At 41.1% G+C, this 16,768-nt stretch overlaps 1 pseudogene; it reads left to right on the top strand.

Moving 5' to 3' along the window:
• Nucleotides 1-396: 396 nt before the first annotated feature.
• LOC116888048 lies at nucleotides 397-2,715 on the top strand (annotated as a pseudogene).
• Nucleotides 2,716-16,768: the final 14,053 nt, after the last annotated feature.

Raw genomic sequence — 16,768 nt, 5'->3', positions numbered from 1 at the left:
AACACTGATGTCAGTCAAGCAAGAATATTTAGTGAATGCACACCCCAAGACTGAACCTCAGGACCTCAAAAAAGGACCCGGGAGCCTAACTGTAGTACCAGTTGTTCTCAGAGCAGGCTTATAAAGGAAAAAAACATAAAAGGCACAATGAGCTCATATGCAGGTGGTCAGCTCTGACTCAAGCCGTTTGAGACATAAGAGGTCATAGTGACTTTTAACTTGATGGGTCCTAAGTAAAGCTTTATGGAATCTCTTAAGATTAACCAACGTCATACAGAACATAACAGGGGATGTTGACTAACATGACCCTGCTCTGTGTCAAGTTACTCTTCTGTGTCAGTGACAGGCAGGCATGTCACAGCAACAACATGAAATAGCTGGCAGGCATGGAACGAAATGGCTACAGCTATGCTGGCTGGGGTGGGGTGCGGTGGCAGGCCTCAACATTTTTTGTTCACTTTTAAAAATAATTATTTTATTTATTATATATGAGTATACTGTTGCTGTCTTCAGACACACCAGAAGAGGGCATCAGATCCCATTACAGATGGTTGTGAGCCACCATGTGGTTGCTGGGATTTGAACTCAGGACCTCTGGAAGAGCAGCCAGTGCTCTTAACCACTGAGCCATCTCTCCAGCCTGTGTTCGTGTTTTAAAAGTGATAAAGTAATAAGTTTTCTTATGGTGTTTCAATGATACTTTAGTGTGCGCTGATCCTTGTTCCCACGCACCCAACCCTGTCCCCTTGCTTTTCTCCTGCAGTTCCTGTTCCCAGAGACCTCACATCTGTTGTTCTTGCAGATATTCTTTTGCCTTCTCTCCTCCTCAATCCTCCCTTATTCTCCCTTTTCTCTTTCCATTGGTGCTCTTTCTGCTTTCACAACTGACAGGCACACACACACGCACACGCACACACACACGCGCACACACATAAAACTTAAGATCTAAGCTCTATGTATTAAAGAAAATGTTTTTCTCCTGAGACTTTGTTTGCTTGAAACAGTGTCTTTCTATGTAGGCCTGGCTGTCCTGGAACTTGTTAGTAGATCACACTCAGACTGGCCCTGACTTCACAAAGACCGTCTCTACCTTGCACCACTGTGCCCAACTTGGACACAATCATTTCCAGCTCCATTCATTTTGCTGAACAATATCATAATTTTATTTTAATTTTTAGCTGCATAAGAATCTGTTGTGTATTGGCTTATATGTGTTTTTTTTCACAATCACTTTTTGTTGTTTGTTTGTTTGTTTGTTTGTTTTTAAATCATGTGGAGAGTCTGTGCATGTGTGCCAATAGGTGTTTGTGGGGGTCAAAGGACTCTGATCCTGGACCTGGACTTGCAAGTGGTTGTGGACCAGCCACCCCATGTAGATAGGTAGAACTCTGATCTTCTGGAAGAGCAGTATGTGCTCGTAAATGCTAAGCCATCTCTTCAGGCACCCTTTTTGTCTATTGAAGATATTTGTGTCCATAATATTATATGAAGCAATGAGTATAATATGCCTTATTTGAGGCAAAGTTTAACTGTAACTCTGGAACTCACTGTGCAGAACCAGGCTGGCCTTGAACTCACATGAAGCCTGTTTGGATCAGCTTGTCAAATACAGGGTGAATCCTGGTCCTATTGTGGGAACAACTAGGGAATTATATTTTTAAATTAACAATTTAAAACAAGGAACAAGGAACAGAATCAAGATCTTCTCAACCACCTTTCTTCCTCAGCAGAAAATATGAGGCAAAACGGTAGTAAGGACTTAGACTGGTACAGTGACAATGACAATGACGTTAAAATAAAGCCCAAGCTTAAGAAGAGGACCGGGCTGAGAGATGGCTCAGTGGTTAAGAGCACTGACTGCTCTTCCAGAGGTCCTGAGTTCAAATCCCAGCAACCACATGGTGACTCACAACCATCTGTAATGAGATCTGGTGCCCTCTTCTGGTGTGTCTGAAGACAGCTACAGCGTACTCATATAAATAAAATAAGTATTTAAAAAAAAAGAAGAGAGGACCACTAAAGGGCAGGGCAAAGACTCTGATAACATTCAAGTAAAAGAGGAATTGAGCATGATCAGAACTATTCTCAAGCAGGAATGATTGAGACTGAATGGACAAGTGGACGTTCAAAAGGCAGGCTCTGTAGATGTTACCTAGTGAGTACCAGAGGGTGGAGAAAAACTGTAAGGAAAGGAGTAGGAGCCAGATAGTACTCCCACCACTGAAACTAAAATGGCTTCCAGCAACAGATCCCTAGTTGTGGGTAGATTAACTAGAAGTATCAAGCATGCAGTTCCTAGTCTGCCAGTCACTGAATTCTCATGTACAACCAGAAGAAAGTCAAAGAAAACACTGAGGAGAGTTGAATTGGAAGGGGTGGGACAGGAGGAAAGAAAAGCAGAAAGGGACATTCTTAAGGAAAGGGTTCCCTATGAAACCTCCATGGCCACAGAATCAATGGTAGTTGTTGCAGACAAGGCAGGGGGGTGCAGGCTAGCCACTAGAACTCAGATGACTTCAAGATGGGGGCATCATCTAAATGTGTCTCCAAGTATGTTCCCTGGGCAGATGTCAGGTCAGAAAAGAGAAAGGATGCCTCATTCCCATACGGATAAAAGTGGTGCTGTTTGTAATTGGAGGGTTTTTAAAAACCTTTCAAGCCATGAAAAACAACCAAGGAAATCCCTTCTCTAATTTTCTTCAAGATGTTAACTGACTGAAGTTGGATATTTTGCCACATTCAAATTAATCTCCTCTAATAACTGTGTAGAAACCATTTCTGTCCACTTGTTGACTGAAAAGACATTATCATTCCTCCTCAATAAAGTTAGTGTTGCATCCAGCAGCAAACGGGATGCATACATGGGCTTTGTTTCAATATTCTGGACTTTAGAAATCACATTGTGTCATATGAATAATCTTTTCCAGCTCTGAAAATTTTTGTAGGCTGTTTTTTTTAAAAAGATGTGGACAGCTTATTTCACTTTGGAGCGAAAATACAGTTTCGTGTATTTGGAAAACAAGACAGAACATGGTGATGTAATGTGAAACTGCACGTTAAATACTTGGAATTCTTACCAAGAAGATCTATGACTTATTCTCTACTGGGTAAAAGGGTTACAGATGTGGATGAAGTTCAGTGGGTCACGTGCTTGTATTTCCTGTTGTGCAGCTGTTTGTCGTTCGTGGAAGGAATAGCGAAAAGCTTTTCTGTGATTTCTTTTAATGACACACTGCTTCCCGAAATACTTTTCATATCATGAAAGTCTCATTAAGAGCCATTTAAGTACGCTTGGTTTTTAGCAGTAATCTTTTAGGGAAATATATATATTTGTTTTTGAGAACTATAGCTGGCTGGCTGTATTTGAAAATACTGTTAACTAGCTAGAAGTCATTGTCATTGGAATCTTGTTCTTTCTATTTACAGTAAAGCATTTATCCTGTCAATACTGATTATTATCAAAATACTTTTGAGATAAATAAGTGTGAGGTGTGCTTGTTTAGAAGTTAGAAACTAAACCCTGATCCTCCGTTCCACTTGGATCCATTGTTGCATTGTCCTCTATTACCAAAACTATGTATTTTGCTAGGGATATTTTATTTTGGGTTAGGGAGGAATGTTGAGGCTTTCATTTGTTTTAACCATAAGTAATTTGATTTAAATATTACAACAAGTATTTGCTTTTGAATCTCTCTCACACACACCCTCCTGTGTCCTTTAATTAGGGACAATGAAGGCAGATGCCACCTGGTGGTCAGAATGAAAATTGCAGTTCTGGCAGAGTGATGCTTCTCAAACAGAACCTGAGAGGAAAGGGAGGAGCTTAGACTTCTTGATTTAAGCCAGATCCTCTAGAATTTACAACCCACTGGCAGCGATTCTCTAAACACAAGATTTTCCATGGTCTCTAAGCCCCAAAGTAGATCCACTTCCTTCCTAAACTGAAGAGAAAACTGCATGATTATTTTAGACAACGTTTGAGACAGAAACACACCCAAAGATAAACTACCAAAATACTCTTTTTAATCTAGACATACTTACCCAACAAGTATATTATGTACACACTTCCAAACATAATAGATGTACATAATTTTTATCAGATTGGTTACATTTTATTACATTTTAAGTCATTTTTACAGTTATTTATTTATTCTCTCTGTTTCCCTCTCCCTGTCCCTCTCCCTCTCCCTCTCTCTCTCTGTGTGCACATACATGCACACATAGATGTACCTGTGTTTCAATGTATGAGTGTAGAGGTCAGAGAACTTGTAAGAGTCGCTTGTTTCTCTCCTTTCACCCACCCTATGGGTTCTATAGGAAGCAAGATCTCAGATTAGCACTAGAGTAAACGGAAATGTTAAACACGCAGGGTTGTTCCTTCAAGGGAAGGAATGCATATCCTGTTATCCTCCCAGAAGTCTGGGAATGGAATCAGTTAACAGCCTGGTGACGTTTGCGCTTGTCTGTGTGGCAGAGACCACACCAGATCTTCCCGCAGGGCCTTCTCATAAGCTTGATTTTCTCAGTCCATCTGCATCTGAATTTTGAATCAACACTGGCTCCTTAGTCTCGTTGCACTACTCTGCTGGTTCTGGTGATCACAGAGACCCTCCCCTACACCCCACACCCCCATACCACCTCTGCAAGGTTCCAGAGATCAAACGCCACGCTGCCTGGTGGCAAGCTCTCTTTACCTGCTTAACCACCTCCCTAACTCCACAGTTCTATCTTAATATACTTTCCTAGTTTATAAGTTTTCAAACAAGACAAAACAGTTTTATGTATAAACTAAACCTTATGTGTGCCATCTGCCTGACCCTCCCTCCCTGACTTAAATATATTCCCTGAAAATGGATGTGTTTCTGAGTACAGTCTAACACACAAAAGCGTTTGCCTAGAATATATATTATACAGAATCATCATCATTACATACATCCTCTTTTACATTCTGCCTATTTCACTTACCATGGTAGTGCCCCTTTTCACTGACATTAACTAGTGCTCAGTAGGCTCAAATAATGCTGCTTTCTGTTTTAAAGGCAGCATCTCTTGTAACCAGGATGGCCTTGAACTGGCTGTGTTTGTTGAAGATGGCCCTGAAATCCGAATCCTCCTGCTTCCGTATCTTGAGTGCAGATATAACAAATATGCATTTCTGTGCCCAGCTGCAAACACTGCTTTAACACACCCATCCCTTACTAAGCCAGTTTGCCTAACATACTGCAGAAGGAGCCCCATAGTTTGTGACACTCAAACTTTCACCTAAGCTTTGACTGTTTCCCTGCCAGCCACAGTACTTAATGGTTTTCAGTATTTTAACTTAAATTATTACTTTACAGTGTCTCATGTCGACCAGACTGGCCTTGAACTCATCATAGATGATCCTAAATTCCTGATCCTAAGTGCAGAATATATAGGCGTACATCACCACATCCAGTCTTCGTTTTTCTATATTAACATTAAACGTTTACATATAAAATAAGAAACAAAGTTTATTTTAAGATATAAATGTATAGCACCCACTAAGATAGCTATCATCAAAATATAGAACATACTGTGTTGATAGAGATATGAAGAAAAACAGTATAGGCAGTCCTTGGAGAATTAGACATGGAACTAACCCAGGTTCCAGTAATTCACCTCCTAGGCAGATACAAAGATGAAATGAGAACAGAGACTCAGCAGGACAATTTCCCATCATAGCAGCATTATCCATAGTGGCTAAATGATTGAAACAATCATGGCCATGGACAGACAAGCCAAATATGGCATATCCACAGTTTGCACTGTTATTTGGCCTTCACGATTAAGGAGTGTCTGCTAAATGCTATGATGCACAGGTAAAGCCCTTGGAAACATGCTAAACAAAAGAAGCAAGACAGCAAAGGACAAACACACTATGACCCCACTTTTATTATGAACTCAGTACCCAAATTCATACAAGATGCAAAGTAGAACAGTGGATTCCAGGGTCTGTCCGAGGGAAAATAGGAAATTACTTAATGAGTATAGAGGTCCAGTAATAACAACATAAGATCTGGAGACAAGTGGTTTGAAATTGTTCATCATGTCACAAATTGAGCTCTCCCCTAAGAGCATCCCATGACAGCACTGCCGACACAAAGGAAACGTTCAAATGATTCCAACTTCAGTGACTGTCCATAGCCTCTCCTGATTCCTCTCTCACTCAAGGATGGGATCATCACAAATGCATGGACAGATAATCAGAGGAAGTCTTCCAGATAACTCTTCATCTATCCCATTCACACACCACTCTGCATTGATTACTGGGAATGCCCCACTGATCATAAGAATTAACTATAGGCGATTTGCAAGTGTTTGCAGAAAACATTGTAAACAGTTTCACTGAGCATTGTCCAAATTTTGATCAAACTGGCCTTGAACTCACAATTGCCAAGAATACAGGTGTGCACCACCGTGTCCAATTTTTTTTTATTTTGGTTATTTTCTGAGACAGGGTTTCTCTGTGTAGCCTTGGCTGTCCTAGAATTAGCTCTGTAGACCAGGCTGGCCTCAAACTCAGAAATACCTGTGTGTGACTCCTGGGTGCTGGAAATAAAGGTGTACACCATCACTTCCCAACTAACTTTTCAATAATATTAATATTAAAAATAATACATTGTTTTGCTGTTTTTTTAATCAGGCAATATCCTGGCCAGCGTCAATTGTGCACTGAGATTAAGTACTCAGAACCCTACAAACTTCCTGGAGTAAGGGAAAAGCTTTAGAATAATTGTACAGTTTCCTGTACTGAAGCCTCTGCAAGGCAGTTTCCCTGATTTACTTAACCTTCCTATACCATGATCTTCATTACAAATGTAGTAGTAAATGAACTGGAGAGATGGCTCAGCAGTTAAGAGCACTTGCTGCTCATCCAGAGGACCCAGGTTCGGTTCCCAACACACACTTGACTGCTAACAACAGTCTATAGCTTCACGCTCAGGGAACTTGACTCCCTCTTCTTGCCTCCAACGGTGCTATACATCATGTAGATATACATACAGACAACACACCCATACATATAAGATAAAATAATAAATGCAAAGTGTTTAGGAATTTAATAATAAGTAACTGATAACTTTTCAAATCAAGTGAGACCTTGGGCACCATGACTTCTTCACCAATGAGACTTGCAGTAGTCAAAGACATGATTAAACTGCAGAGTACCCACATGAGCTGTTCTTAGGTCCATTCGACTGGTCTCCTTACAGTCTTCTTATACTTCAGGAGAATGGCATATAATGTCTGACTATGTGGCCCAGGTCAGGACCATGGGTCACATGGGAATACTGCATACCATGATTCCTTTGCTTTTGACTTGAGGCCAGGTATTTCCACCAGCCCTCTTAGCTTAGTGTGATCTCCCAGTAAGTGCTGGATTTGTTTATTTGTTTGTTTATTATCCATATCAGTATATCAGCGATTCTTTTTTTTTCTGACTTCAAGAAATTAAATCTTTCTTTCGGCACAAGCACAGAAACACATTAAATCCAAAAGAGTATAAAACACCTGCTGGCAAGTCACTCACTGAGCACAAAAACTCAGTAGTTAATTGAGCGAAGTACCATTTCTCAGAGTGGTCAGACTACTAACAACCACCACTCTTTTTGAATTGGCATCATGCTAAATGTTTTGTATCATATTTAATGAATGTCACTCATTGAGCAATAATCCTGTATAGCTAGTGTGATGGTTCCCCTTTATTCCCAACAGATACTGGGCTTAAAAAGTGACACAGCCAACAACTAGCAGGGCCAGAGTTAAAGCCCTGGTTTCATCTGGGTTCAATGCCCTACTGATGTGGCTAAAAAGACAGCAATTAAAAAAAACCTCAACCACAGTAGAGAGGTGGGTTCAGATTATTAAGGGCAGTCTACAAGGCAAATCAGTTGGGTTTGCCCAAAACATTGACAACATCATCTGAATGCCTTTGTGTTGCTATGTACATTGTATCTGTCATAATCTGTAACATTTCAGACAGAAAACTGCAAGTATAGGAAGAAACTTAATATGTGCATGCAGATGCATACATGAGCATTAAGTCCTGTGTTCCAGGCCAGCTAGGGCTATGTAGCAAGAGACTGTTTCCAAAAGAGAGGGAGGTATAAAAGCCACAGGAAGACCAACAGAGTCAACTAACCCTGGGACTCTCAGAGACGGAACCACCAACATTCACATACACAGCATACACAGGTTGAACCTAGGCCTCCCCACACATATATAGCAGATGTGCAGCTTGGTCTTCATGTAGTTCTCAAACGACTGGCATGGGGCCTATCCCAAAAGCTGTTGCCTGTGAGTGGGATGTGTTCTAAGAGCTATGATGCCTTGTCTGAACTCAGTGGGAGAGGAGGAACCTAGCCCCACAACGACTTGATGCGCCAGGGTTGGAGGATATCCAAGGGGCCCCCACCAGATTAGAGGAGAAGAGGAGATGGAGGGAAGACTGTGGGAGAGGGCCAGGAGGGGGGGGGAGTGAGCACGATATAAAGTGAATAAGTAAAAATACAGATAAATAAATAAATAGATAGATAGAGATATAGATAAAATCCATATATAACCCTTACAAAAAGACTTCAGCAATGTTTAGTAAAATTATGTACGTGTGTGCATATTAACTAAGTACTTCTGTGGGATGGTTTACTGTTTTTTCAATTATTATTTTAATTAGATATTTTGTGAGTTTCACACATGAATACAATGTATTCTCACCATATCCACTTTTCCCCTTCAACTACTGTGTCACCCATCCCTTTCAAATCCGTGCCTGTTTCTCTCTCTCCATATACATACATACATATATATTATGCATTTATGTATATATTTATCACATACCAAGTCCAATTAGTCCGATTAGTGTTGCTCATATTTACTTGGATATAGGGTTGACCATCTGGGCACAGGCAAACTAGTGGGGGCATTCCCCTGACAAAAACCCATTCTCTTCTATCAGCAGCCGCCAACTGCTTGTAGCTCTTCAAACCAGGTAAAAAGCCTTGTATTCCCTTCTCCCCATTGATTGCTATGTTCTTGTGCATGTAACCATGTTGTTGAGAGTTCATGGGTACAACATTCCTGCTGTGTGCAGAAGACATTATTTTACAGCAGTCCCCCGGTTGTCAGATACTGCCAGCCTTTCAAGCCGTGCTTCCAAAATGGTTCCTGAGCCTTGGATACAGGAGCTATGGCTTAAATGCCCCGTTAAGGGACGGGCACTCCACCGTCACCTATTCCTGAATTTTGAACAGCCTCCACCTGCTACAAAAGGAATCTTCTTGTTTTGTTCGTTTGGTTTTTTTTTTTTCCTCTCCATCTTTATTAACTTGGGTATTTCTTATTTACATTTTGATTGTTATTCCCCTTCCCAGTTTCCGGGCCAACATCCCCCCTAACCTCCCTCCTCTTCTCTATGGGTGTTCCTCCCCATCCTCCCCATTACCCCTCCCCCAACAATCACGTTCACTAGCTGTTCAGTCTTGGAACAAGGGCTTCCCCTTCCACTGGTGCTCTTACTAGGATATTCATTGCTACCTATGAGGTTGGGCCCCAAGGTCAGTCCATGTATAGTCTTTGGGTAGTGGCTTGGTCCCTGGAAGCTCTGGTTGGTTGGGAAGGAATCTTCTTTAATAATGGGTCAGAGTACACTTACCCATTTCAGTTTAGTAAACTGGTCATAGTTAGTTCTTCTCTAGGATTTATGGCCTCTCCAGTCACAGATTCTTACATGGGTTTACAGTATCCATCATGAGTTACTTCCTATTGAGTGGTCCTTAAGTCCAACCAGACAGCTGTTAGTTACCTCCAAGATAGTGGCGTCACTATTGCACCATTGAAGAGATCTCACTGGCCCAGCCATTATTGTGGTTCACAGGATTTATAGCTGGATAGGACTGCCAATAACTTTTCTTCCCAAGCAGCTTGCATAGCACCCTTTGATAATATAAGAGCTACCGAGCTAGGAGGAGTCTTCCCAGTCAATACCAGCTTGATTTTCCCCAAGCCCTGTGACCAAACAATGGGGTATCTTCCACAAAAGTGTCTTACGTTCTGGCAGGCAACCAAGAGTAATGAAGGTAGCCTATTCATTTTCAGAGTGTCTTGAATGCTCCTGGTCAACAACTCAAGGGAAGACATTGCCACCTGGGACTGGATTTTTAGGACATTGAGGAGAGCACTATCTCTCCATGTAAGATGACTCCAGTTAAACTATCTTTACTTATTTCACCCGCCATCTTTCTTTAGGCTTTACCCTTTCATCCCCCTCCCTGCTTAAGTCTCACCCCCATGCTTTCACCTCTCCCTGTTTATAGCACTTAGGTTTTACTAGCCTCTTCTTTAGAGTTCTTTTTTGTTCTCCTCCTGAATGGTCACTTTCTACTTGCCCAGTGTCGTAGTTAAGATTTCTATTGTTGTAAAGAAACACCAAGACCACAGCAACTCTCATAAAGGGAACACTTAATTGGGGCTGACTTACAGGTTCAGAGCTTAGTCTACTGTTGCCATGGTGAGGCACATGGCATTGCTCAGGCGGAGCATGGTGCTGGAGAAGCTGCTGAGAGTTCTACATCTAGATTGGCAAGCAGCAGAAAGAGGTAGTGGGCAGCGGGAGTAGGCATGGCTTGAGCATTTGAAACCTCAAAGTCCAGTCCCAGTGACACACTTCCTCTAATAAAGCTATAGCTACTCCAACAAGCCACATCTCCTAATAGTGCCACTTGCTAGTGACCAAGTAATCAAATCTATGAGCCCACGGATGTCATTCTTATTCAAACCACCACTTCTGGTTTTTATGGTTTGTTTATTTTTATCTATATTACTGATTTTTAAATTTTTTTGCTTATTTTTGTTTTATATGTATGGATGTTTATGCCTCATGTGCATGCAGTAAATGTGTCAGATCCCTCTGGGATTGGAGTTATAGAAGAATGTGGGTCCTGGGAGTTGAACTTGGGTCGTCTGGAAGAGGAGCTGATGCTGATCTTAATCACTAAGCCATCTCCTCAGCCCACACATTAGTGATTTATAAACTGTGGTCCTAAGGGCTTACATGCAGCCCTTGGGTTTGACCAAAATTATCAGAATGAGAGGTTCTAAAGGAAAAGCCCAGCACTTGGTGTTTACATGGTCTGCAAATGACTTACACTGGCATTTTAGCCCCTCGATTCTAAGTTAGTGACTGGTAAAGTTTTATACTTTCCTGAGCTCGAGTCTCCTTGGTGGAACTATCAAACTCTTCTCTTCAACAAAGTGACTCGAAATGAAGAGAAACCTAAATAATTTCTCGGGCTTTGTTTTCTTTTAGTTGCTTGCTTTTCCTTGATTTTAGAAATCACTAACTCTGGGGATGGAGAGATGGCTTAGCAGTTAAGAGCACAGGCTGCACTCCAGAGGACCTGAGTTTCATTCCTACTACTCACATTGTGGCTAACAACCACCTGTCACTCCAGCTCCAGGGAATTCAACATGACCTTTTTGGGTACTGTGTACATGTGGGACACAGACAAGCAGGCAGGCAAAATCACAGGTACACATAAAAAAGTAAAATCAAACATTTAAAAATAGTGTCTTATAAAAAATATCACTAGGCTAGCAAAATGGTTCCTCAGGTAAAGACGTTTGCTGCCGAGCCTGAGTTTGATTCCTGGGCACCACATGGCAGAAGGAAAGACCTATCTCTTACGCGTTGTCTCCACGTACATACTGAAGATCTGAAGTATTGGCTATGGTAGAAACTGTTGCCTAGATTACTTTTTAAGCCACTTTTGTAGAAACCATTGGCGCTTCACTGGGACCTGCAATAGCATTGGGCTGGTGACCTTTGGTATCAAGAACCTCAAAACTGCACCCTCAGATCATACTAACTGATTTTCTGACCATGTGCCTGCCCTGTGACGTATCATGGGGACTGATTATAAATGTTCTGACCACTGATGACTTCATTTCTGTTTACTTTTCCCTCACTGCTCTAATCAGCTCAATCCCTTCTCCCATTAATATCCCCAAACTATATACTTGGGGAGGCAGATTTGAGAATGTAGGTCTTTTCTTCCACCTTTGCCTATCCTATAAACTGCGTTTGGAAAAAAAAATAATCTCAGTGATTGGCATGATGTGAGGCGGCCAAACAGGCCTGTTGTAATAACTGTAAGAAATAAACAGGAAATCCTGTGCAGATGCTATCTGGAGATAATGCCGGGCTATGAGACTAATTACTTCCGGGCTTCAGAAAAGAATAGACGATCTCTATTTTATTTCCTGATTCTAAAATATGCTCTCTTTTCCTCCTTTATCTTCTGCATGGGGGGAAGGGCAAAGACATAATGAGCGAGTCTGCAGAGAATGTCTGGCATCCAGCAGGACTTGAACAACTGTTAGCCTCATCCAACCTGCTTTCTCACACACAGAAGAGATGTGACTTCTAGGAGCCAGTGAGAAGGCTCAGCTCCTAAGGTGCTGGCTGTGCGCCTGGCAACCCATATTCAATCCCTGGAAGCCATTCAGATGTAGAAAAGAGATCGCACTCCATAAAGTTGTCTTCTGACCTCCACATGCATGGTGTGTGTGCACAGACACATACACCCACACTAAAAATACCCTTTAAAATGGTCAAGGCATGACTTTGACATAAACTGCATGTGATCGCGGCTGTAGCTTCCAGAAATATAACAAAGAATTAAATGCATCGACACAGTTGCATAATGCTTTCTCCCAGAAGGGAGACAATGCTCCAGTTTCCCTTTATTCCAAGAGCCCACTTGACCTTGTCAGGTTAGTTATAGCTGAACACTGGAGAAGAAGCATTCCAACCGTACAATTTCAGGATTGCTGATCTGAGCAATCCTAGCTTATCTGAGCTGCAGTTTATGAAAACATCGTTATCTGACCATAATAATGTCTACAACTGACCAGTCCACTCACTGAACGACTAGGACTGCGTCTCTGGAAGACCACCACTCTCCTTGCGCTGCAGGTTATAGTCACAAAGTCTGATAAGTGAGAAGAAGCAGCTTCTGTCCCTGCCTTTGGGCCAGGGGCTGATCTGTGCTTAGGATTCATGAACAAAGAAAATAAAGTTCTTGCCCTTCAAACACCAAGGACCAATGATCTTAAAGTATGAAAGGAAGAAACAGATCGTAAGCAATGAAATGTCATCTGAATATAATGTCAGATAGTGATGTGTTATGGATATGAGGTTTTATTGCTCTACCAACACTTTGTGAAAAATGGGTTATACCAGTTCTGGGGTACTTAATGTGGAAAAAATAAGTTTAAAAATATCTTGTTACGCAACTTACTAAAGAAGCTCTCAAAAGGTCGTGGCAAAAGGACATGATAGAAAACTTTAAAAAGCTTTTACTGACCAAAACTAGTACTAGTTATTTTCTCTGTTCTTCTTTAGGGTTGTCTGTGTGTGTGTGTGTGTGTGTGTGTGTGTGTGTGTGTGTGTGTGTGTGTGGGTGTACACTCCACATGAACAAACAAATCTGTCTACATACCTCCTTCCACTTTCTCCTCCCTCCTATTCTTCCTGTATCAATCATTTCCTCTCATATTCATGAGCTGTTCCTTAGTTATTATTTATGTATATGTATATGTATGTATGTATGTATGTAAGTATAAAAATCCATACATGTGTGTAAACCTACTGAGTTCCTTTGGCATTTTTTGTATATATGTCCAGGGATGATCATTCGAGATTGGGTAACCTATTCCCCAAGGAAACTATTTCTCCCTCTTTCAGTCCTATTAACTACCTATAGCACTTTATCCAAAGGTGAGACCCTGTAATACTTCTCTTTTTCAATACACCATTATCTGTACGCTGGGTTATCTTTGAATTTGACACTGAATCCCTGATCCTCTTACCTCCACCTACAGAATCCTGGTATCACAGATGTAAGACAACTTCATGCATGCTAGGCAAGTGTTGGTATCAGGAATTGCCTTTAGAGTGACAGCATTTGGTCACCGTTGCCATGGCAACGGCCATACATTCCCAGAAGATCTTTTGGCTCAATTCACACCTCCACCTGGGAACCTTTATGTCACATTCCAAATAAAAGGCAGATCCCCTGCCCCTTTGCTCTCTTTTCTCTCACGTGGAACCCATGTTGGTGTTGGTTTGGTGTGCTCTTTCCCCACGGGTGCGGCCAATACCTGATATTATTATTATCTGACATCTGATATTAATAACAACAGCAAGTGCTCTACTAATTAAGCAATATCCCCATTTTTAAAAACTAATAATTGAGCAATTAAAAATATATTAGTTTGAAATGCATTAAATATATATTATTGTAATGATTTATTTATTGTATGTATGTGAGTACACTGTCGCTGTGTTCAGACACACCAGAAGAGGGCATCTGATCCCATTACAGATGGTCGTGAGCCACCATGTGGTTGATGAGAATTGAACTCGGGACCTCTGGAAGAGCAGTCAGTGCTCTTAACCTCTGAGCCATCTCTCCAGCCCTCATTAAATACATTTTAAACTGCCAGGACAGTACTTATTGGGGCTGGAGGAATGTCTCATTAGTTAACAGCACTAGTTGCTCTTACAGAAGAACTGGACGGCATCTCCAACACCTACATAAAGGCAAACAACCATTTGTAACTCCAGTTCCAGGGGATCTGACTTCCTCACTTCTGGCCTCTGTATGCACGAGGCATGCATGTGGTATACAGACTACATAGTGGCAAGACTACCACACACATAGAGTTTTTACTAAGTAATTAAAAAGAAGTCCATGTGCAGGGAAAAATACAACTATATGAAAAGTATTAATCATAAGAATATAATTATAAGTAAACCGTGATATAATTTATCCTTTACCAGATTGGGAAAATCCAAAGTTTTGTATACATAGTGTTTTGGGGACGCTATGAGCAAGCACTCTTGTATCTTTTTGATGGAGGTAATATAAAACAGTGCCACCCCCACTGGATGGGCGATGGTTGATATCTTGCTCAATTCCCCTTTCATCTAACAATCCCACTCCTTGAAATCCATCCCAAAGAAACAGTAACCAGAAAACACACTATGACATATGTATGAGGTCATTCCTAGAAGCTCTATATGCAATATCAGGATGGTTAAACAAAACAAAACTAAAATGTCTATCAGTGGGATGGTTTGGACCAACTTCAGTATTCTCATTAGATGACATGTTGCAGCAATAAAAAATGAAGCTCGGGGTTGGCAATTTGGCTCAGTGGTAGAGCGCTTTTTAGCAACCAAGAAGGCCCTGGTTGGTCCCCAGCTCGAAAAAAAAAAAAAAAAAAAAAAAAAAGAAAATGAAGCTCGTGCATTCCATACACTTGGAAGTGATCTTTTGATTTATTGCTAGGTGAAAAAAAGCAAGATGGAGAAAAATATGACAAGTATACTCCTATTTGTCTAAGAAAAAAAGGGATGTTGCATACATATAAGATATAAGACAGATTAAAGAGAGAAGCAGACAGATATATAAACAGACAGATATAAGTGGCAGGAAGATGAGTAGAAATTTTTCTTTATTCAGAACCCCAGTAGCTCAGGCTGGGGAGTGTGTGGATCAGAATTAGCTGGGCACATGAACTTTGTGACAACCCATAGGCACCTTGGAACCCACCTTTCCCCATTGTGGCCAATATCAAGATTTCTTCTACAAAGAAAGTTAATTCAGTTAAAGAGGCAGTAAATAAAGAGGTTGAGAGATCTGCAGCCTGCAGGTTAAACCTCCTGCTGTAAAAACTGAGACAAAGCCCAAAGCAAAGGTCAACAGGAAGAAGATAAGCCTTAAGGGAAAAGTGCAAACATTCAGGAAAAGAGAGGCAAAATTAAAACACGCACAGCAGTGGCTAGCAAAGACTGCAGGAAATGAAAACAAGCAAGGACAGCCCCCTACCCGTGATGGACCTGGACAGAAGGAAGTCAAGAACAACAGATGTCTTTGTAAATAAGTTTTATTGCCGATTCCAGTGATTCCCTCCTGTAGCACAGAGTAATGGCTGCTACCAATTCTCTCGGAAATGAAAGTGTTTTAGTATTTAATAGTTCCAGGAACACATTTTTTTTTTTGAGCCATGATCTCATGTAGCCCAGGCAAGCTTCAAACTCACTATATAACCACTGGCCTTGAACTGCTGATTCTTTTTTTTTTTCTTTTTTCTTTTTTTCAGAGCTGGGGACCAAACCCAGGGCCTTGCGCTTGCTAGGCAATTGCTCTACCACTGAGCTAAATCCCCAACCCCAGAACTGCTGATTCTTTAGTTGCCATCTTCTGTGTGACAGGATTATAAGTAGGTCACAATGCTAACTGAAAATGAAGCTCTTGTCAAGATTGTTTTCTTTTTTTTTTTTTTTTTTGTTCTTTTTTTTTTTGGAGCTGGGGACCCGAACCCAGGGCCTTGCACTTCCCAGGCAAGCGCTAACCACTGAGCTAAATCCCAACCCCTCAAGATTGTTTCTATAAAACAGAGTGTCTGAGACTGACCTGGAACGCTTGGGCCAGCCATCCTCTTGTCCCATCCTATTGAGTGCTGAGATTATAAGTGTGAACCTGCATACTTGGTCATGAATTCATTCTAATAGAGTGTTTGTTCGTTTGTTGTTTGTTTCTCTGGCAGTGATAGGCATTAAATTAATGGCCTTAGAAATTATGATGAAATCCTCGACCACTGAATTGTATATCCAGCCCAGAACACATTTATAAGAAGGGGAAAAAATCCCGTGTCATTTTAAAAATGTGTTTAGTAGATGTAA

Source organism: Rattus rattus, chromosome X, assembly GCF_011064425.1.
Source record: "Rattus rattus isolate New Zealand chromosome X, Rrattus_CSIRO_v1, whole genome shotgun sequence".
NCBI classification, from domain to species: Eukaryota; Metazoa; Chordata; class Mammalia; order Rodentia; family Muridae; genus Rattus; species Rattus rattus.
The sequence above is the reverse complement of the archived record's forward strand: the minus strand, read 5'-3'. Positions and strand labels throughout refer to the sequence as shown.